Source organism: Orcinus orca, chromosome 21 (genome assembly GCF_937001465.1).
Source record: "Orcinus orca chromosome 21, mOrcOrc1.1, whole genome shotgun sequence".
In the NCBI taxonomy this organism is placed as follows: Eukaryota; Metazoa; Chordata; class Mammalia; order Artiodactyla; family Delphinidae; genus Orcinus; species Orcinus orca.
Genome location: NC_064579.1, coordinates 35354185 through 35376952, shown reverse-complemented (window position 1 = coordinate 35376952; position 22768 = coordinate 35354185).

Below are 22768 nucleotides of genomic sequence, written 5' to 3'. Positions count from 1 at the left end.
CCCCCAGCTGGAGGCGTGCGGGTTGACACCATTTTGTCCTGCCCATGGAAAATACAAAGAGGCGTACACGATTTGGGCTGTCTGGAGAAAGAATTTTGAATCGGCGGCACCCTGAGTACCTTTCCCGAAGTTTGCTTCCTAGCTGGTTAAACTCGGCATTCAGAGGCGAGATGAGAACAAACTTGCTCCGCGTGCGGTGAAGTGCCCTGATGCCCTGCCCTAAATGTTTGAGCTTCTGGCCAGCGTCAGGCAAGTACTTTGACACGTAGGAGTCTCACTTTTACTCCAAGCTGTCCCTGTTGGCTGAAGCAGTCAGCGTGTCTGTATCGCAGCCTGGGAGGCCGGGCGTTGGGGGAGTCTGCCAAGTGACTGGCCTCCATTTATAGGTAACTGAGAAACTGCGTCAAAGCTTTCGGGAGCCTCTTACAGGGAATGGTTGCAGTTGGGAATTGGAGACTGTGCTGGCAAACGTCAGCAGCTCCTCTCCCTCGGAGGGCTCTTGGTGTGCCAACTCCTAACAGCCAGCACGGTCCCCAGCTCGTGAACGGTCCCATTGCGAGCCGGTCTCGTCCGTGAAAGAGCCACGTGAGGCTGAGCTCCAAGAGTCGGGCTCCACACCTGGAGCCTTTGGGACAGGGCAGTCCTGAGCCGATGTGCCCACCAGGGGACGCGACCAAAGTTTACGTACCACAGGAAAGCGCATCAAGGCCTCGTGTTCTCTCCATGAAATGAACGTGAGCTTGAAGGGTGATGCGTCAGCGTGCACAGTGAACAGCTCGCTGGTACGCCTGTCTTTGCCCCCTCTCACGGTCTCACGCACCCGGGCTCAGTTCCATCTAGGAATGCTGAGTGGGAGCGCCAGCCTCGCTTCTGGACTCGAAAGCCTTCCACCCCCTAATGGCAGGTTGTGTGTGTCTCTCACATGGGGGGAGGAATGAGGTCGCCCACAGAGGTTCTGCCATGAAAGATCTAAAGACGCACGCTGCTGAGGGGCTTGTTCCTCATGGAGCGTCCCCGAAGGCCAGAAGAATGCCGAAGGTCTCTTTGAAAGCTGCCGGACGCTCTGCCGTTCTAGGCCTGAGATAAGGACCTTGTGACGGCACTGTAACCCCGCGAGATTCAGGAGACATCGCCAGTGCGAGTGGCAATCCGGAAGGAAGAACCTTCAAGGCGGAGTGTCCTTTCCTGTACAAAACGGCGCCCAAGTGGCTGAGGCAGGGAGCATTTTCCTTCACAGAACCGGCATCCTCGTATGCCTGTGGGTTACTCTAAAGAAACGACACTGTGAGCAACCTCTTCGAAAAGGCCTTCGCAAGCGACTTGGAGACAACAGCAGCGCAGTGGAGGCACAGACCATTGTCCTAGAGAGCAGCACAGTGTCTCTAGCAGCGATCGCTTCCCGGAGGATACTTAAGCCACACCGAGATTCCAGCAGGGAGTTTTGCCTTATAGCAGTACAACTCACTCAAGAAAGAGGGATGAGGTGTAGGGCTAATCTACGTGCGCTCACGCTCTGTGTCCCCGAGAAGGTTTCACGGAGCAGAATGCATCACCGACCGCTACCACGTGTGTGCACCAAAGAAGCCCTGTGCCGTGGGTGTTCTCAGGCCGACAGCGAAGACCTAGGTGTGTGCTGCACCCGCGCCCGGTGGTTCACACGTTTCGTGACCCTGTGCCTTTTGAAGACGCTCAGAGCGGGTGGCACCTGCGTGCTGCGAGCGCAAGAGGTGTAGAGTGTAAAGGCCTTTCACACTGGAGGAAAGGCTTGCATCTCATGGAGAAAATGTGTACGTCGCCCGGGAGATGGAGGCGCGCTCTTGACACCATTTCCTCTGCCCGTTTCAAACACAAGTGTTTGTACTCGATCTGGGCTGCCTGGTGAAACGCTTGGCAGTCCGCATCACCCTGAGCACCTTTCCTGAAGTTTGATTCGTAGCTGGGTAAACTCGGGCTTCAGAGGCTTAGATGAGACCAAACGTGTTCAGCTTGTGGTGAAAGCCTTTGACCAGAGGCATATAAGCTTGTGCTTGGGGCGAGGACTAGGCAAGAACGTTTACACACTGGGTTTTTATCTTTACCCTAAGCTGTCCCTTTTGGCTGCAGCAGGCGGAGAGAACCCGCGGAGAGAGAACAGCTGCGAAGTGGATGCACACAACAGTCACCTCGATACCAGCCCCGGGCTCCCAAGCAACGATCCTTCCCCGCAGGGTACTTAACCCACCCAGGGATTCAAGCAGGGAGTTCGCCTTGTCCAACTCGCACAGGAGACTGGCATGAGATGTAGGGCTCATCTACTTGCGTTCACACTACGTGGCCCGGAGAAGTTCTCACGGAGCCGAATCCAGCACCCTTCCTCCACCACGTGTGTACACAAAGGAGCGCTGGGCAGTGGGTGTTCTCAGGCCAAGAGAGAAGCCCTTGTTCTGTGCTGCACCTGCTGGGTGGTTCAAAGGTTTTCTGACCTTCCTGCTCTGGAAGCTTTTCAGAGCTGAGGCTACGCCTGGGCTGCGAAAGCAGAGAGGCGTAGAGGCCTTTCACACTGAAGGCGTGGGCCTGTTTCCCATGGGGAAAGTGTACGTCTCCCAACCCCCACTCCCACCCCACCCCACCCCTCCCCACCCTACTCCAACCCACCCCCAGCTGGAGGCGTGCGGGTTGACACCATTTTGTCCTGCCCATGGAAAATACAAAGAGGCGTACACGATTTGGGCTGTCTGGTGAGAGAATTTTGAATCGGCGGCACCCTGAGTACCTTTCCCGAAGTTTGCTTCCTAGCTGGTTAAACTCGGCATTCAGAGGCGAGATGAGAACAAACTTGCTCCGCGTGCGGCGAAGTGCCCTGATGCCCTGCCCTAAATGTTTGAGCTTCTGGCCAGCGTCAGGCAAGTACTTTGACACGTAGGAGTCTCACTTTTACTCCAAGCTGTCCCTGTTGGCTGAAGCAGTCGGCGTGTCTGTATCGCAGCCTGGGAGGCCGGGCGTTGGGGGAGTCTGCCAAGTGACTGGCCTCCATTTATAGCTAACTGAGAAACTGCGTCGAAGCTTTCGGGAGCCTCTTACAGGGAATGGTTGCAGTTGGGAATTGGAGACTGTGCTGGCAAACGTCAGCAGCCCCTCTCCCTCGGAGGGCTCTTGGTGTGCCGACTCCTAACAGCCAGCACGGTCCCCAGCTCGTGAACGGTCCCATTGCGAGCCGGTCTCGTCCGTGAAAGAGCCACGTGAGGCTGAGCTCCAAGAGTCGGGCTCCACACCTGGAGCCTTTGGGACAGGGCAGTCCTGAGCCGATGTGCCCACCAGGGGACGCGACCAAAGTTTACGTACCACAGGAAAGCGCATCAAGGCCTCGTGTTCTCTCCATGAAATGAACGTGAGCTTGAAGGGTGATGCGTCAGCGTGCACCGTGAACAGCTCGCTGGTACGCCTGTCTTTGCCCCCTCTCACGGTCTCACGCACCCGGGCTCAGTTCCGTGCAGGAATGCTGAGTGGGAGCGCCAGCCTCGCTTCTGGACTCGAAAGCCTTCCACCCCCTAATGGCAGGTTGTGTGTGTCTCTCACGTGGGGGGAGGAATGAGGTCGCCCACAGAGGTTCTGCCATGAAAGATCTAAAGACGCACGCTGCTGAGGAGCTTGTTCCTCATGGAGCGTCCCCGAAGGCCAGAAGAATGCCGAAGGTCTCTTTCAAAGCTGCCGGACGCTCTGCCGTTCTAGGCCTGAGATAAGGACCTTGTGACGGCACTGTAACCCCGCGAGATTCAGGAGACATCGCCAGTGCGAGTGGCAATCCGGAAGGAAGAACCTTCAAGGCGGAGTGTCCTTTCCTGTACAAAACGGCGCCCAAGTGGCTGAGGCAGGGAGCATTTTCCTTCACAGAACCGGCATCCTCGTATGCCTGTGGGTTACTCTAAAGAAACGACACTGTGAGCAACCTCTTCGAAAAGGCCTTCGCAAGCGACTTGGAGACAACAGCAGCGCAGTGGAGGCACAGACCATTGTCCTAGAGAGCAGCACAGTGTCTCTAGCAGCGATCGCTTCCCGGAGGATACTTAAGCCACACCGAGATTCCAGCAGGGAGTTTTGCCTTATAGCAGTACAACTCACTCAAGAAAGAGGGATGAGGTGTAGGGCTAATCTACGTGCGCTCACGCTCTGTGTCCCCGAGAAGGTTTCACGGAGCAGAATGCATCACCGACCGCTACCACGTGTGTGCACCAAAGAAGCCCTGTGCCGTGGGTGTTCTCAGGCCGACAGCGAAGACCTAGGTGTGTGCTGCACCCGCGCCCGGTGGTTCACACGTTGCGTGACCCTGTGCCTTTTGAAGACGCTCAGAGCGGGTGGCACCTGCGTGCTGCGAGCGCAAGAGGTGTAGAGTGTAAAGGCCTTTCACACTGGAGGAAAGGCTTGCATCTCATGGAGAAAATGTGTACGTCGCCCGGGAGATGGAGGCGCGCTCTTGACACCATTTCCTCTGCCCGTTTCAAACACAAGTGTTTGTACTCGATCTGGGCTGCCTGGTGAAACGCTTGGCAGTCCGCATCACCCTGAACACCTTTCCTGAAGTTTGATTCGTAGCTGGGTAAACTCGGGCTTCAGAGGCTTAGATGAGACCAAACGTGTTCAGCTTGTGGCGAAAGCCTTTGACCAGAGGCATATAAGCTTGTGCTTGGGGCGAGGGCTAGGCAAGAACGTTTACACACTGGGTTTCTATCTTTACCCTAAGCTGTCCCTTTTGGCTGCAGCAGGCGGAGGGAACCCGCGGAGAGAGAACAGCTGCGAAGTGGATGCACACAACAGTCACCTCGATACCAGCCCCGGGCTCCCAAGCAACGATCCTTCCCCGCAGGGTACTTAACCCACCCAGGGATTCAAGCAGGGAGTTCGCCTTGTCCAACTCGCACAGCAGACTGGCATGAGATGTAGGGCTCATCTACTTGCGTTCACACTACGTGGCCCGGAGAAGTTCTCACGGAGCCGAATCCAGCACCCTTCCTCCACCACGTGTGTACACAAAGGAGCGCTGGGCAGTGGGTATTCTCAGGCCAAGAGAGAAGCCCTTGTTCTGTGCTGCACCTGCTGGGTGGTTCAAAGGTTTTCTGACCTTCCTGCTCTGGAAGCTTTTCAGAGCTGAGGCTACGCCTGGGCTGCGAAAGCAGAGAGGCGTAGAGGCCTTTCACACTGAAGGCGTGGGCCTGTTTCCCATGGGGAAAGTGTACGTCGCCCAACCCACACTCCCACCCCACCCAACCCCACCCCACCCCACTCCAACCCACCCCCAGCTGGAGGAGTGCGGGTTGACACCATTTTGTCCTGCCCATGGAAAATACAAAGAGGCGTACACGATTTGGGCTGTCTGGTGAGAGAATTTTGAATCGGCGGCACCCTGAGTACCTTTCCCGAAGTTTGCTTCCTAGCTGGTTAAACTCGGCATTCAGAGGCGAGATGAGAACAAACTTGCTCCGCGTGCGGCGAAGTGCCCTGATGCCCTGCCCTAAATGTTTGAGCTTCTGGCCAGCGTCAGGCAAGTACTTTGACACGTAGGAGTCTCACTTTTACTCCAAGCTGTCCCTGTTGGCTGAAGCAGTCGGCGTGTCTGTATCGCAGCCTGGGAGGCCGGGCGTTGGGGGAGTCTGCCAAGTGACTGGCCTCCATTTATAGCTAACTGAGAAACTGCGTCGAAGCTTTCGGGAGCCTCTTACAGGGAATGGTTGCAGTTGGGAATTGGAGACTGTGCTGGCAAACGTCAGCAGCTCCTCTCCCTCGGAGGGCTCTTGGTGTGCCGACTCCTAACAGCCAGCACGGTCCCCAGCTCGTGAACGGTCCCATTGCGAGCCGGTCTCGTCCGTGAAAGAGCCACGTGTGGCTGAGCTCCAACAGTCGGGCTCCACACCTGGAGCCTTTGGGACAGGGCAGTCCTGAGCCGATGTGCCCACCAGGGGACGCGACCAAAGTTTACGTACCACAGGAAAGCGCATCAAGGCCTCGTGTTCTCTCCATGAAATGAACGTGAGCTTGAAGGGTGATGCGTCAGCGTGCACCGTGAACAGCTTGCTGGTACGCCTGTCTTTGCCCCCTCTCACGGTCTCACGCACCCGGGCTCAGTTCCATGCAGGAATGCTGAGTGGAGGCGCCAGCCTCGCTTCTGGACTCGAAAGCCTTCCACCCCCTAATGGCAGGTTGTGTGTGTCTCTCACGTGGGGGGAGGAATGAGGTCGCCCACAGAGGTTCTGCCATGAAAGATCTAAAGACGCACGCTGCTGAGGAGCTTGTTCCTCATGGAGCGTCCCCGAAGGCCAGAAGAATGCCGAAGGTCTCTTTCAAAGCTGCCGGACGCTCTGCCGTTCTAGGCCTGAGATAAGGACCTTGTGACGGCACTGTAACCCTGCGAGATTCAGGAGACATCGCCAGTGCGAGTGGCAATCCGGAAGGAAGAACCTTCAAGGCGGAGTGTCCTTTCCTGTACAAAACGGCGCCCAAGTGGCTGAGGCAGGGAGCATTTTCCTTCACAGAACCGGCATCCTCGTATGCCTGTGGGTTACTCTAAAGAAACGACACTGTGAGCAACCTCTTCGAAAAGGCCTTCGCAAGCGACTTGGAGACAACAGCAGCGCAGTGGAGGCACAGACCATTGTCCTAGAGAGCAGCACAGTGTCTCTAGCAGCGATCGCTTCCCGGAGGATACTTAAGCCACACCGAGATTCCAGCAGGGAGTTTTGCCTTATAGCAGTACAACTCACTCAAGAAAGAGGGATGAGGTGTAGGGCTAATCTACGTGCGCTCACGCTCTGTGTCCCCGAGAAGGTTTCACGGAGCAGAATGCATCACCGACCGCTACCACGTGTGTGCACCAAAGAAGCCCTGTGCCGTGGGTGTTCTCAGGCCGACAGCGAAGACCTAGGTGTGTGCTGCACCCGCGCCCGCTGGTTCACACGTTGCGTGACCCTGTGCCTTTTGAAGATGCTCAGAGCGGGTGGCACCTGCGTGCTGCGAGCGCAAGAGGTGTAGAGTGTAAAGGCCTTTCACACTGTAGGAAAGGCTTGCATCTCATGGAGAAAATGTGTACGTCGCCCGGGAGATGGAGGCGCGCTCTTGACACCATTTCCTCTGCCCGTTTCAAACACAAGTGTTTGTACTCGATCTGGGCTGCCTGGTGAAACGCTTGGCAGTCCGCATCACCCTGAGCACCTTTCCTGAAGTTTGATTCGTAGCTGGGTAAACTCGGGCTTCACAGGCTTAGATGAGACCAAACGTGTTCAGCTTGTGGCGAAAGCCTTTGACCAGAGGCATATAAGCTTGTGCTTGGGGCGAGGGCTAGGCAAGAACGTTTACACACTGGGTTTTTATCTTTACCCTAAGCTGTCCCTTTTGGCTGCAGCAGGCGGAGGGAACCCGCGGAGAGAGAACAGCTGCGAAGTGGATGCACACAACAGTCACCTCGATACCAGCCCCGGGCTCCCAAGCAACGATCCTTCCCCGCAGGGTACTTAACCCACCCAGGGATTCAAGCAGGGAGTTCGCCTTGTCCAACTCGCACAGGAGACTGGCATGAGATGTAGGGCTCATCTACTTGCGTTCACACTACGTGGCCCGGAGAAGTTCTCACGGAGCCGAATCCAGCACCCTTCCTCCACCACGTGTGTACACAAAGGAGCGCTGGGCAGTGGGTATTCTCAGGCCAAGAGAGAAGCCCTTGTTCTGTGCTGCACCTGCTGGGTGGTTCAAAGGTTTTCTGACCTTCCTGCTCTGGAAGCTTTTCAGAGCTGAGGCTACGCCTGGGCTGCGAAAGCAGAGAGGCGTAGAGGCCTTTCACACTGAAGGCGTGGGCCTGTTTCCCATGGGGAAAGTGTACGTCGCCCAACCCCCACTCCCACCCCACCCCACCCTACTCCAACCCACCCCCAGCTGGAGGCGTGCGGGTTGACAACATTTTGTCCTGCCCATGGAAAATACAAAGAGGCGTACACGATTTGGGCTGTCTGGTGAGAGAATTTTGAATCGGCGGCACCCTGAGTACCTTTCCCGAAGTTTGCTTCCTAGCTGGTTAAACTCGGCATTCAGAGGCGAGATGAGAACAAACTTGCTCCGCGTGCGGCGAAGTGCCCTGATGCCCTGCCCTAAATGTTTGAGCTTCTGGCCAGCGTCAGGCAAGTACTTTGACACGTAGGAGTCTCACTTTTACTCCAAGCTGTCCCTGTTGGCTGAAGCAGTCGGCGTGTCTGTATCGCAGCCTGGGAGGCCGGGCGTTGGGGGAGTCTGCCAAGTGACTGGCCTCCATTTATAGCTAACTGAGAAACTGCGTCGAAGCTTTCGGGAGCCTCTTACAGGGAATGGTTGCAGTTCGGAATTGGAGACTGTGCTGGCAAACGTCAGCAGCTCCTCTCCCTCGGAGGGCTCTTGGTGTGCCGACTCCTAACAGCCAGCACGGTCCCCAGCTCGTGAACGGTCCCATTGCGAGCCGGTCTCGTCCGTGAAAGAGCCACGTGAGGCTGAGCTCCAACAGTCGGGCTCCACACCTGGAGCCTTTGGGACAGGGCAGTCCTGAGCCGATGTGCCCACCAGGGGACGCGACCAAAGTTTACGTACCACAGGAAAGCGCATCAAGGCCTCGTGTTCTCTCCATGAAATGAACGTGAGCTTGAAGGGTGATGCGTCAGCGTGCACCGTGAACAGCTTGCTGGTACGCCTGTCTTTGCCCCCTCTCACGGTCTCACGCACCCGGGCTCAGTTCCATGCAGGAATGCTGAGTGGAGGCGCCAGCCTCGCTTCTGGACTCGAAAGCCTTCCACCCCCTAATGGCAGGTTGTGTGTGTCTCTCACGTGGGGGGAGGAATGAGGTCGCCCACAGAGGTTCTGCCATGAAAGATCTAAAGACGCACGCTGCTGAGGAGCTTGTTCCTCATGGAGCGTCCCCGAAGGCCAGAAGAATGCCGAAGGTCTCTTTCAAAGCTGCCGGACGCTCTGCCGTTCTAGGCCTGAGATAAGGACCTTGTGACGGCACTGTAACCCTGCGAGATTCAGGAGACATCGCCAGTGCGAGTGGCAATCCGGAAGGAAGAACCTTCAAGGCGGAGTGTCCTTTCCTGTACAAAACGGCGCCCAAGTGGCTGAGGCAGGGAGCATTTTCCTTCACAGAACCGGCATCCTCGTATGCCTGTGGGTTACTCTAAAGAAACGACACTGTGAGCAACCTCTTCGAAAAGGCCTTCGCAAGCGACTTGGAGACAACAGCAGCGCAGTGGAGGCACAGACCATTGTCCTAGAGAGCAGCACAGTGTCTCTAGCAGCGATCGCTTCCCGGAGGATACTTAAGCCACACCGAGATTCCAGCAGGGAGTTTTGCCTTATAGCAGTACAACTCACTCAAGAAAGAGGGATGAGGTGTAGGGCTAATCTACGTGCGCTCACGCTCTGTGTCCCCGAGAAGGTTTCACGGAGCAGAATGCATCACCGACCGCTACCACGTGTGTGCACCAAAGAAGCCCTGTGCCGTGGGTGTTCTCAGGCCGACAGCGAAGACCTAGGTGTGTGCTGCACCCGCGCCCGGTGGTTCACACGTTGCGTGACCCTGTGCCTTTTGAAGACGCTCAGAGCGGGTGGCACCTGCGTGCTGCGAGCGCAAGAGGTGTAGAGTGTAAAGGCCTTTCACACTGGAGGAAAGGCTTGCATCTCATGGAGAAAATGTGTACGTCGCCCGGGAGATGGAGGCGCGCTCTTGACACCATTTCCTCTGCCCGTTTCAAACACAAGTGTTTGTACTCGATCTGGGCTGCCTGGTGAAACGCTTGGCAGTCCGCATCACCCTGAGCACCTTTCCTGAAGTTTGATTCGTAGCTGGGTAAACTCGGGCTTCAGAGGCTTAGATGAGACCAAACGTGTTCAGCTTGTGGCGAAAGCCTTTGACCAGAGGCATATGTGCTTGTGCTTGGGGCGAGGGCTAGGCAAGAACGTTTACACACTGGGTTTTTATCTTTACCCTAAGCTGTCCCTTTTGGCTGCAGCAGGCGGAGGGAACCCGCGGAGAGAGAACAGCTGCGAAGTGGATGCACACAACAGTCACCTCGATACCAGCCCCGGGCTCCCAAGCAACGATCCTTCCCCGCAGGGTACTTAACCCACCCAGGGATTCAAGCAGGGAGTTCGCCTTGTCCAACTCGCACAGGAGACTGGCATGAGATGTAGGGCTCATCTACTTGCGTTCACACTACGTGGCCCGGAGAAGTTCTCACGGAGCCGAATCCAGCACCCTTCCTCCACCACGTGTGTACACAAAGGAGCGCTGGGCAGTGGGTATTCTCAGGCCAAGAGAGAAGCCCTTGTTCTGTGCTGCACCTGCTGGGTGGTTCAAAGGTTTTCTGACCTTCCTGCTCTGGAAGCTTTTCAGAGCTGAGGCTACGCCTGGGCTGCGAAAGCAGAGAGGCGTAGAGGCCTTTCACACTGAAGGTGTGGGCCTGTTTCCCATGGGGAAAGTGTACGTCGCCCAACCCCCACTCCCACCCCACCCCACCCTACTCCAACCCACCCCCAGCTGGAGGCGTGCGGGTTGACACCATTTTGTCCTGCCCATGGAAAATACAAAGAGGCGTACACGATTTGGGCTGTCTGGTGAGAGAATTTTGAATCGGCGGCACCCTGAGTACCTTTCCCGAAGTTTGCTTCCTAGCTGGTTAAACTCGGCATTCAGAGGCGAGATGAGAACAAACTTGCTCCGCGTGCGGCGAAGTGCCCTGATGCCCTGCCCTAAATGTTTGAGCTTCTGGCCAGCGTCAGGCAAGTACTTTGACACGTAGGAGTCTCACTTTTACTCCAAGCTGTCCCTGTTGGCTGAAGCAGTCGGCGTGTCTGTATCGCAGCCTGGGAGGCCGGGCGTTGGGGGAGTCTGCCAAGTGAATGGCCTCCATTTATAGCTAACTGAGAAACTGCGTCGAAGCTTTCGGGAGCCTCTTACAGGGAATGGTTGCAGTTCGGAATTGGAGACTGTGCTGGCAAACGTCAGCAGCTCCTCTCCCTCGGAGGGCTCTTGGTGTGCCGACTCCTAACAGCCAGCACGGTCCCCAGCTCGTGAACGGTCCCATTGCGAGCCGGTCTCGTCCGTGAAAGAGCCACGTGAGGCTGAGCTCCAAGAGTCGGGCTCCACACCTGGAGCCTTTGGGACAGGGCAGTCCTGAGCCGATGTGCCCACCAGGGGACGCGACCAAAGTTTACGTACCACAGGAAAGCGCATCAAGGCCTCGTGTTCTCTCCATGAAATGAACGTGAGCTTGAAGGGTGATGCGTCAGCGTGCACCGTGAACAGCTTGCTGGTACGCCTGTCTTTGCCCCCTCTCACGGTCTCACGCACCCGGGCTCAGTTCCATGCAGGAATGCTGAGTGGAGGCGCCAGCCTCGCTTCTGGACTCGAAAGCCTTCCACCCCCTAATGGCAGGTTGTGTGTGTCTCTCACGTGGGGGGAGGAATGAGGTCGCCCACAGAGGTTCTGCCATGAAAGATCTAAAGACGCACGCTGCTGAGGAGCTTGTTCCTCATGGAGCGTCCCCGAAGGCCAGAAGAATGCCGAAGGTCTCTTTCAAAGCTGCCGGACGCTCTGCCGTTCTAGGCCTGAGATAAGGACCTTGTGACGGCACTGTAACCCTGCGAGATTCAGGAGACATCGCCAGTGCGAGTGGCAATCCGGAAGGAAGAACCTTCAAGGCGGAGTGTCCTTTCCTGTACAAAACGGCGCCCAAGTGGCTGAGGCAGGGAGCATTTTCCTTCACAGAACCGGCATCCTCGTATGCCTGTGGGTTACTCTAAAGAAACGACACTGTGAGCAACCTCTTCGAAAAGGCCTTCGCAAGCGACTTGGAGACAACAGCAGCGCAGTGGAGGCACAGACCATTGTCCTAGAGAGCAGCACAGTGTCTCTAGCAGCGATCGCTTCCCGGAGGATACTTAAGCCACACCGAGATTCCAGCAGGGAGTTTTGCCTTATAGCAGTACAACGCACTCAAGAAAGAGGGATGAGGTGTAGGGCTAATCTACGTGCGCTCACGCTCTGTGTCCCCGAGAAGGTTTCACGGAGCAGAATGCATCACCGACCGCTACCACGTGTGTGCACCAAAGAAGCCCTGTGCCGTGGGTGTTCTCAGGCCGACAGCGAAGACCTAGGTGTGTGCTGCACCCGCGCCCGCTGGTTCACACGTTGCGTGACCCTGTGCCTTTTGAAGATGCTCAGAGCGGGTGGCACCTGCGTGCTGCGAGCGCAAGAGGTGTAGAGTGTAAAGGCCTTTCACACTGTAGGAAAGGCTTGCATCTCATGGAGAAAATGTGTACGTCGCCCGGGAGATGGAGGCGCGCTCTTGACACCATTTCCTCTGCCCGTTTCAAACACAAGTGTTTGTACTCGATCTGGGCTGCCTGGTGAAACGCTTGGCAGTCCGCATCACCCTGAGCACCTTTCCTGAAGTTTGATTCGTAGCTGGGTAAACTCGGGCTTCAGAGGCTTAGATGAGACCAAACGTGTTCAGCTTGTGGCGAAAGCCTTTGACCAGAGGCATATGTGCTTGTGCTTGGGGCGAGGGCTAGGCAAGAACGTTTACACACTGGGTTTTTATCTTTACCCTAAGCTGTCCCTTTTGGCTGCAGCAGGCGGAGGGAACCCGCGGAGAGAGAACAGCTGCGAAGTGGATGCACACAACAGTCACCTCGATACCAGCCCCGGGCTCCCAAGCAACGATCCTTCCCCGCAGGGTACTTAACCCACCCAGGGATTCAAGCAGGGAGTTCGCCTTGTCCAACTCGCACAGGAGACTGGCATGAGATGTAGGGCTCATCTACTTGCGTTCACACTACGTGGCCCGGAGAAGTTCTCACGGAGCCGAATCCAGCACCCTTCCTCCACCACGTGTGTACACAAAGGAGCGCTGGGCAGTGGGTATTCTCAGGCCAAGAGAGAAGCCCTTGTTCTGTGCTGCACCTGCTGGGTGGTTCAAAGGTTTTCTGACCTTCCTGCTCTGGAAGCTTTTCAGAGCTGAGGCTACGCCTGGGCTGCGAAAGCAGAGAGGCGTAGAGGCCTTTCACACTGAAGGCGTGGGCCTGTTTCCCATGGGGAAAGTGTACGTCGCCCAACCCCCACTCCCACCCCACCCCACCCTACTCCAACCCACCCCCAGCTGGAGGCGTGCGGGTTGACACCATTTTGTCCTGCCCATGGAAAATACAAAGAGGCGTACACGATTTGGGCTGTCTGGTGAGAGAATTTTGAATCGGCGGCACCCTGAGTACCTTTCCCGAAGTTTGCTTCCTAGCTGGTTAAACTCGGCATTCAGAGGCGAGATGAGAACAAACTTGCTCCGCGTGCGGCGAAGTGCCCTGATGCCCTGCCCTAAATGTTTGAGCTTCTGGCCAGCGTCAGGCAAGTACTTTGACACGTAGGAGTCTCACTTTTACTCCAAGCTGTCCCTGTTGGCTGAAGCAGTCGGCGTGTCTGTATCGCAGCCTGGGAGGCCGGGCGTTGGGGGAGTCTGCCAAGTGACTGGCCTCCATTTATAGCTAACTGAGAAACTGCGTCGAAGCTTTCGGGAGCCTCTTACAGGGAATGGTTGCAGTTCGGAATTGGAGACTGTGCTGGCAAACGTCAGCAGCTCCTCTCCCTCGGAGGGCTCTTGGTGTGCCGACTCCTAACAGCCAGCACGGTCCCCAGCTCGTGAACGGTCCCATTGCGAGCCGGTCTCGTCCGTGAAAGAGCCACGTGAGGCTGAGCTCCAAGAGTCGGGCTCCACACCTGGAGCCTTTGGGACAGGGCAGTCCTGAGCCGATGTGCCCACCAGTGGACGCGACCAAAGTTTACGTACCACAGGAAAGCGCATCAAGGCCTCGTGTTCTCTCCATGAAATGAACGTGAGCTTGAAGGGTGATGCGTCAGCGTGCACCGTGAACAGCTCGCTGGTACGCCTGTCTTTGCCCCCTCTCACGGTCTCACGCACCCGGGCTCAGTTCCGTGCAGGAATGCTGAATGGGAGCGCCAGCCTCGCTTCTGGACTCTAAAGCCTTCCACCCCCTAATGGCAGGTTGTGTGTGTCTCTCACGTGGGGGGAGGAATGAGGTCGCCCACAGAGGTTCTGCCATGAAAGATCTAAAGACGCACGCTGCTGAGGAGCTTGTTCCTCATGGAGCGTCCCCGAAGGCCAGAAGAATGCCGAAGGTCTCTTTCAAAGCTGCCGGACGCTCTGCCGTTCTAGGCCTGAGATAAGGACCTTGTGACGGCACTGTAACCCCGCGAGATTCAGGAGACATCGCCAGTGCGAGTGGCAATCCGGAAGGAAGAACCTTCAAGGCGGAGTGTCCTTTCCTGTACAAAACGGCGCCCAAGTGGCTGAGGCAGGGAGCATTTTCCTTCACAGAACCGGCATCCTCGTATGCCTGTGGGTTACTCTAAAGAAACGACACTGTGAGCAACCTCTTCGAAAAGGCCTTCGCAAGCGACTTGGAGACAACAGCAGCGCAGTGGAGGCACAGACCATTGTCCTAGAGAGCAGCACAGTGTCTCTAGCAGCGATCGCTTCCCGGAGGATACTTAAGCCACACCGAGATTCCAGCAGGGAGTTTTGCCTTATAGCAGTACAACTCACTCAAGAAAGAGGGATGAGGTGTAGGGCTAATCTACGTGCGCTCACGCTCTGTGTCCCCGAGAAGGTTTCACGGAGCAGAATGCATCACCGACCGCTACCACGTGTGTGCACCAAAGAAGCCCTGTGCCGTGGGTGTTCTCAGGCCGACAGCGAAGACCTAGGTGTGTGCTGCACCCGCGCCCGGTGGTTCACACGTTGCGTGACCCTGTGCCTTTTGAAGACGCTCAGAGCGGGTGGCACCTGCGTGCTGCGAGCGCAAGAGGTGTAGAGTGTAAAGGCCTTTCACACTGGAGGAAAGGCTTGCATCTCATGGAGAAAATGTGTACGTCGCCCGGGAGATGGAGGCGCGCTCTTGACACCATTTCCTCTGCCCGTTTCAAACACAAGTGTTTGTACTCGATCTGGGCTGCCTGGTGAAACGCTTGGCAGTCCGCATCACCCTGAGCACCTTTCCTGAAGTTTGATTCGTAGCTGGGTATACTCGGGCTTCAGAGGCTTAGATGAGACCAAACGTGTTCAGCTTGTGGTGAAAGCCTTTGACCAGAGGCATATAAGCTTGTGCTTGGGGCGAGGGCTAGGCAAGAACGTTTACACACTGGGTTTTTATCTTTACCCTAAGCTGTCCCTTTTGGCTGCAGCAGGCGGAGAGAACCCGCGGAGAGAGAAAAGCTGCGAAGTGGATGCACACAACAGTCACCTCGATACCAGCCCCGGGCTCCCAAGCAACGATCCTTCCCCGCAGGGTACTTAACCCACCCAGGGATTCAAGCAGGGAGTTCGCCTTGTCCAACTCGCACAGGAGACTGGCATGAGATGTAGGGCTCATCTACTTGCGTTCACACTACGTGGCCCGGAGAAGTTCTCACGGAGCCGAATCCAGCACCCTTCCTCCACCATGTGTGTACACAAAGGAGCGCTGGGCAGTGGGTGTTCTCAGGCCAAGAGAGAAGCCCTTGTTCTGTGCTGCACCTGCTGGGTGGTTCAAAGGTTTTCTGACCTTCCTGCTCTGGAAGCTTTTCAGAGCTGAGGCTACGCCTGGGCTGCGAAAGCAGAGAGGCGTAGAGGCCTTTCACACTGAAGGCGTGGGCCTGTTTCCCATGGGGAAAGTGTACGTCGCCCAACCCCCACTCCCACCCCACCCCACCCCACCCCACCCCACTCCAACCCACCCCCAGCTGGAGGCGTGCGGGTTGACACCATTTTGTCCTGCCCATGGAAAATACAAAGAGGCGTACACGATTTGGGCTGTCTGGTGAGAGAATTTTGAATCGGCGGCACCCTGAGTACCTTTCCCGAAGTTTGCTTCCTAGCTGGTTAAACTCGGCATTCAGAGGCGAGATGAGAACAAACTTGCTCCGCGTGCGGCGAAGTGCCCTGATGCCCTGCCCTAAATGTTTGAATTCTGGCCAGCGTCAGGCAAGTACTTTGACACGTAGGATTCTCACTTTTCCTCCAAGCTGTCCCTGTTGGCTGAAGTAGTCGGCGTGTCTGTATCGCAGCCTGGGAGGCCGGGCGTTGGGGGAGTCTGCCAAGTGACTGGCTTCCATTTATAGCTAACTGAGAAACTGCGTCGAATCTTTCGGGAGCCTCTTACAGGGAATGGTTGCAGTTCGGAATTGGAGACTGTGCTGGCAAACGTCAGCAGCTCCTCTCCCTCGGAGGGCTCTTGGTGTGCCGACTCCTAACAGCCAGCACGGTCCCCAGCTCGTGAACGGTCCCATTGCGAGCCGGTCTCGTCCGTGAAAGAGCCACGTGAGGCTGAGCTCCAAGAGTCGGGCTCCACACCTGGAGCCTTTGGGACAGGGCAGTCCTGAGCCGATGTGCCCACCAGGGGACGCGACCAAAGTTTACGTACCACAGGAAAGCGCATCAAGGCCTCGTGTTCTCTCCATGAAATGAACGTGAGCTTGAAGGGTGATGCGTCAGCGTGCACCGTGAACAGCTCGCTGGTACGCCTGTCTTTGCCCCCTCTCACGGTCTCACGCACCCGGGCTCAGTTCCATGCAGGAATGCTGAGTGGGAGCGCCAGCCTCGCTTCTGGACTCGAAAGCCTTCCACCCCCTAATGGCAGGTTGTGTGTGTCTCTCACGTGGGGGGAGGAATGAGGTCGCCCACAGAGGTTCTGCCATGAAAGATCTAAAGACGCACGCTGCTGAGGAGCTTGTTCCTCATGGAGCGTCCCCGAAGGCCAGAAGAATGCCGAAGGTCTCTTTCAAAGCTGCCGGACACTCTGCCGTTCTAGGCCTGAGATAAGGACCTTGTGACGGCACTGTAACCCCGCGAGATTCAGGAGACATCGCCAGTGCGAGTGGCAATCCGGAAGGAAGAACCTTCAAGGCGGAGTGTCCTTTCCTGTACAAAACGGCGCCCAAGTGGCTGAGGCAGGGAGCATTTTCCTTCACAGAACCGGCATCCTCGTATGCCTGTGGGTTACTCTAAAGAAACGACACTGTGAGCAACCTCTTCGAAAAGGCCTTCGCAAGCGACTTGGAGACAACAGCAGCACAGTGGAGGCACAGACCATTGTCCTAGAGAGCAGCACAGTGTCTCTAGCAGCGATCGCTTCCCGGAGGATACTTAAGCCACACCGAGATTCCAGCAGGGAGTTTTGCCTTATAGCAGTACAACTCACTCAAGAAAGAGGGATGAGGTGTAGGGCTAATCTACGTGCGCTCACGCTCTGTGTCCCCGAGAAGGTTTCACGGAGCAGAATGCATCACCGACCGCTACCACGTGTGTGCACCAAAGAAGCCCTGTGCTGTGGGTGTTCTCAGGCCGACAGCGAAGACCTAGGTGTGTGCTGCACCCGCATCCGGTGGTTCACACGTTGTGTGACCCTGTGCCTTTTGAAGACGCTCAGAGCGGGTGGCACCTGCGTGCTGCGAGCGCAAGAGGTGTAGAGTGTAAAGGCCTTTCACACTGGAGGAAAGGCTTGCATCTCATGGAGAAAATGTGTACGTCGCCCGGGAGATGGAGGCGCGCTCTTGACACCATTTCCTCTGCCCGTTTCAAACACAAGTGTTTGTACTCGATCTGGGCTGCCTGGTGAAATGCTTGGCAGTCCGCATCACCCTGAGCACCTTTCCTGAAGTTTGATTCGTAGCTGGGTAAACTCGGGCTTCAGAGGCTTAGATGAGACCAAACGTGTTCAGCTTGTGGCGAAAGCCTTTGACCAGAGGCATATAAGCTTGTGCTTGGGGCGAGGGCTAGGCAAGAACGTTTACACACTGGGTTTTTATCTTTACCCTAAGCTGTCCCTTTTGGCTGCAGCAGGCGGAGAGAACCCGCGGAGAGAGAACAGCTGCGAAGTGGATGCACACAACAGTCACCTCGATACCAGCCCCGGGCTCCCAAGCAACGATCCTTCCCCGCAGGGTACTTAACCCACCCAGGGATTCAAGCAGGGAGTTCGCCTTGTCCAACTCGCACAGGAGACTGGCATGAGATGTAGGGCTCATCTACTTGCGTTCACACTACGTGGCCCGGAGAAGTTCTCACGGAGCCGAATCCAGCACCCTTCCTCCACCACGTGTGTACACAAAGGAGCGCTGGGCAGTGGGTGTTCTCAGGCCAAGAGAGAAGCCCTTGTTCTGTGCTGCACCTGCTGGGTGGTTCAAAGGTTTTCTGACCTTCCTGCTCTGGAAGCTTTTCAGAGCTGAGGCTACGCCTGGGCTGCGAAAGCAGAGAGGCGTAGAGGCCTTTCACACTGAAGGCGTGGGCCTGTTTCCCATGGGGAAAGTGTACGTCACCCAACCTCCACTCCCACCCCACCCCACCCCACCCCACCCCACTCCAACCCACCCCCAGCTGGAGGCGTGCGGGTTGACACCATTTTGTCCTGCCCATGGAAAATACAAAGAGGCGTACACGATTTGGGCTGTCTGGTGAAAGAATTTTGAATCGGCGGCACCCTGAGTACCTTTCCCGATGTTTGCTTCCTAGCTGGTTAAACTCGGCATTCAGAGGCGAGATGAGAACAAACTTGCTCCGCGTGCGGCGAAGTGCCTTGATGCCCTGCCCTAAATGTTTGAGCTTCTGGCCAGCGTCAGGCAAGTACTTTGACACGTAGGAGTCTCCCTTTTACTCCAAGCTGTCCCTGTTGGCTGAAGCAGTCGGCGTGTCTGTATCGCAGCCTGGGAGGCCGGGCGTTGGGGGAGTCTGCCAAGTGACTGGCCTCCATTTATAGCTAACTGAGAAACTGCGTCGAAGCTTTCGGGAGCCTCTTACAGGGAATGGTTGCAGTTCGGAATTGGAGACTGTGCTGGCAAACGTCAGCAGCTCCTCTCCCTCGGAGGGCTCTTGGTGTGCCGACTCCTAACAGCCAGCACGGTCCCCAGCTCGTGAACGGTCCCATTGCGAGCCGGTCTCGTCCGTGAAAGAGCCACGTGAGGCTGAGCTCCAAGAGTCGGGCTCCACACCTGGAGCCTTTGGGACAGGGCAGTCCTGAGCCGATGTGCCCACCAGGGGACGCGACCAAAGTTTACGTACCACAGGAAAGCGCATCAAGGCCTCGTGTTCTCTCCATGAAATGAACGTGAGCTTGAAGGGTGATGCGTCAGCGTGCACCGTGAACAGCTCGCTGGTACGCCTGTCTTTGCCCCCTCTCACGGTCTCACGCACCCGGGCTCAGTTCTGTGCAGGAATGCTGAGTGGGAGCGCCAGCCTCGCTTCTGGACTCGAAAGCCTTCCACCCCCTAATGGCAGGTTGTGTGTGTCTCTCACGTGGGGGGAGGAATGAAGTCTCCCACAGAGGTTCTGCCATGAAAGATCTAAAGACGCACGCTGCTGAGGAGCTTGTTCCTCATGGAGCGTCCCCGAAGGCCAGAAGAATGCCGAAGGTCTCTTTCAAAGCTGCCGGACGCTCTGCCGTTCTAGGCCTGAGATAAGGACCTTGTGACAGCACTGTAACCCCGCGAGATTCAGGAGACATCGCCAGTGCGAGTGGCAATCCGGAAGGAAGAACCTTCAAGGCAGAGTGTCCTTTCCTGTACAAAACGGCGCCCAAGTGGCTGAGGCAGGGAGCATTTTCCTTCACAGAACCGGCATCCTCGTATGCCTGTGGGTTACTCTAAAGAAACGACACTGTGAGCAACCTCTTCGAAAAGGCCTTCGCAAGCGACTTGGAGACAACAGCAGCGCAGTGGAGGCACAGACCATTGTCCTAGAGAGCAGCACAGTGTCTCTAGCAGCTATCGCTTCCCGGAGGATACTTAAGCCACACCGAGATTCCAGCAGGGAGTTTTGCCTTATAGCAGTACAACTCACTCTAGAAAGAGGGATGAGGTGTAGGGCTAATCTACGTGCGCTCACGCTCTGTGTCCCCGAGAAGGTTTCACGGAGCAGAATGCATCAACGACCGCTACCACGTGTGTGCACCAAAGAAGCCCTGTGCCGTGGGTGTTCTCAGGCCGACAGCGAAGACCTAGGTGTGTGCTGCACCCACGCCCGGTGTTTCACACGTTGCGTGACCCTGTGCCTTTTGAAGACGCTCAGAGCGGGTGGCACCTGCGTGCTGCGAGCGCAAGAGGTGTAGAGTGTAAAGGCCTTTCACACTGGAGGAAAGGCTTGCATCTCATGGAGAAAATGTGTACGTCGCCCGGGAGATGGAGGCGCGCTCTTGACACCATTTCCTCTGCCCGTTTCAAACACAAGTGTTTGTACTCGATCTGGGCTGCCTGGTGAAACGCTTGGCAGTCCGCATCACCCTGAGCACCTTTCCTGAAGTTTGATTCGTAGCTGGGTAAACTCGGGCTTCAGAGGCTTAGATGAGACCAAACGTGTTCAGCTTGTGGCGAAAGCCTTTGACCAGAGGCATATAAGCTTGTGCTTGGGGCGAGGGCTAGGCAAGAACGTTTACACACTGGGTTTTTATCTTTACCCTAAGCTGTCCCTTTTGGCTGCAGCAGGCGGAGAGAACCCGCGGAGAGAGAACAGCTGCGAAGTGGATGCACACAACAGTCACCTCGATACCAGCCCCGGGCTCCCAAGCAACGATCCTTCCCTGCAGGGTACTTAACCCACCCAGGGATTCAAGCAGGGAGTTCGCCTTGTCCAACTCGCACAGGAGACTGGCATGAGATGTAGGGCTCATCTACTTGCGTTCACACTACGTGGCCCGGAGAAGTTCTCACGGAGCCGAATCCAGCACCCTTCCTCCACCACGTGTGTACACAAAGGAGCGCTGGGCAGTGGGTGTTCTCAGGCCAAGAGAGAAGCCCTTGTTCTGTGCTGCACCTGCTGGGTGGTTCAAAGGTTTTCTGACCTTCCTGCTCTGGAAGCTTTTCAGAGCTGAGGCTACGCCTGGGCTGCGAAAGCAGAGAGGCGTAGAGGCCTTTCACACTGAAGGCGTGGGCCTGTTTCCCATGGGGAAAGTGTACGTCGCCCAACCCCCACTCCCACCCCACCCCACCCCACCCCACCCCACTCCAACCCACCCCCAGCTGGAGGCGTGCGGGTTGACACCATTTTGTCCTGCCCATGGAAAATACAAAGAGGCGTACACGATTTGGGCTGTCTGGTGAGAGAATTTTGAATCGGCGGCACCCTGAGTACCTTTCCCGAAGTTTGCTTCCTAGCTGGTTAAACTCGGCATTCAGAGGCGAGATGAGAACAAACTTGCTCCGCGTGCGGCGAAGTGCCCTGATGCCCTGCCCTAAATGTTTGAATTCTGGCCAGCGTCAGGCAAGTACTTTGACACGTAGGATTCTCACTTTTCCTCCAAGCTGTCCCTGTTGGCTGAAGTAGTCGGCGTGTCTGTATCGCAGCCTGGGAGGCCGGGCGTTGGGGGAGTCTGCCAAGTGACTGGCTTCCATTTATAGCTAACTGAGAAACTGCGTCGAATCTTTCGGGAGCCTCTTACAGGGAATGGTTGCAGTTCGGAATTGGAGACTGTGCTGGCAAACGTCAGCAGCTCCTCTCCCTCGGAGGGCTCTTGGTGTGCCGACTCCTAACAGCCAGCACGGTCCCCAGCTCGTGAACGGTCCCATTGCGAGCCGGTCTCGTCCGTGAAAGAGCCACGTGAGGCTGAGCTCCAAGAGTCGGGCTCCACACCTGGAGCCTTTGGGACAGGGCAGTCCTGAGCCGATGTGCCCACCAGGGGACGCGACCAAAGTTTACGTACCACAGGAAAGCGCATCAAGGCCTCGTGTTCTCTCCATGAAATGAACGTGAGCTTGAAGGGTGATGCGTCAGCGTGCACCGTGAACAGCTCGCTGGTACGCCTGTCTTTGCCCCCTCTCACGGTCTCACGCACCCGGGCTCAGTTCCATGCAGGAATGCTGAGTGGGAGCGCCAGCCTCGCTTCTGGACTCGAAAGCCTTCCACCCCCTAATGGCAGGTTGTGTGTGTCTCTCACGTGGGGGGAGGAATGAGGTCGCCCACAGAGGTTCTGCCATGAAAGATCTAAAGACGCACGCTGCTGAGGAGCTTGTTCCTCATGGAGCGTCCCCGAAGGCCAGAAGAATGCCGAAGGTCTCTTTCAAAGCTGCCGGACACTCTGCCGTTCTAGGCCTGAGATAAGGACCTTGTGACGGCACTGTAACCCCGCGAGATTCAGGAGACATCGCCAGTGCGAGTGGCAATCCGGAAGGAAGAACCTTCAAGGCGGAGTGTCCTTTCCTGTACAAAACGGCGCCCAAGTGGCTGAGGCAGGGAGCATTTTCCTTCACAGAACCGGCATCCTCGTATGCCTGTGGGTTACTCTAAAGAAACGACACTGTGAGCAACCTCTTCGAAAAGGCCTTCGCAAGCGACTTGGAGACAACAGCAGCACAGTGGAGGCACAGACCATTGTCCTAGAGAGCAGCACAGTGTCTCTAGCAGCGATCGCTTCCCGGAGGATACTTAAGCCACACCGAGATTCCAGCAGGGAGTTTTGCCTTATAGCAGTACAACTCACTCAAGAAAGAGGGATGAGGTGTAGGGCTAATCTACGTGCGCTCACGCTCTGTGTCCCCGAGAAGGTTTCACGGAGCAGAATGCATCACCGACCGCTACCACGTGTGTGCACCAAAGAAGCCCTGTGCTGTGGGTGTTCTCAGGCCGACAGCGAAGACCTAGGTGTGTGCTGCACCCGCATCCGGTGGTTCACACGTTGTGTGACCCTGTGCCTTTTGAAGACGCTCAGAGCGGGTGGCACCTGCGTGCTGCGAGCGCAAGAGGTGTAGAGT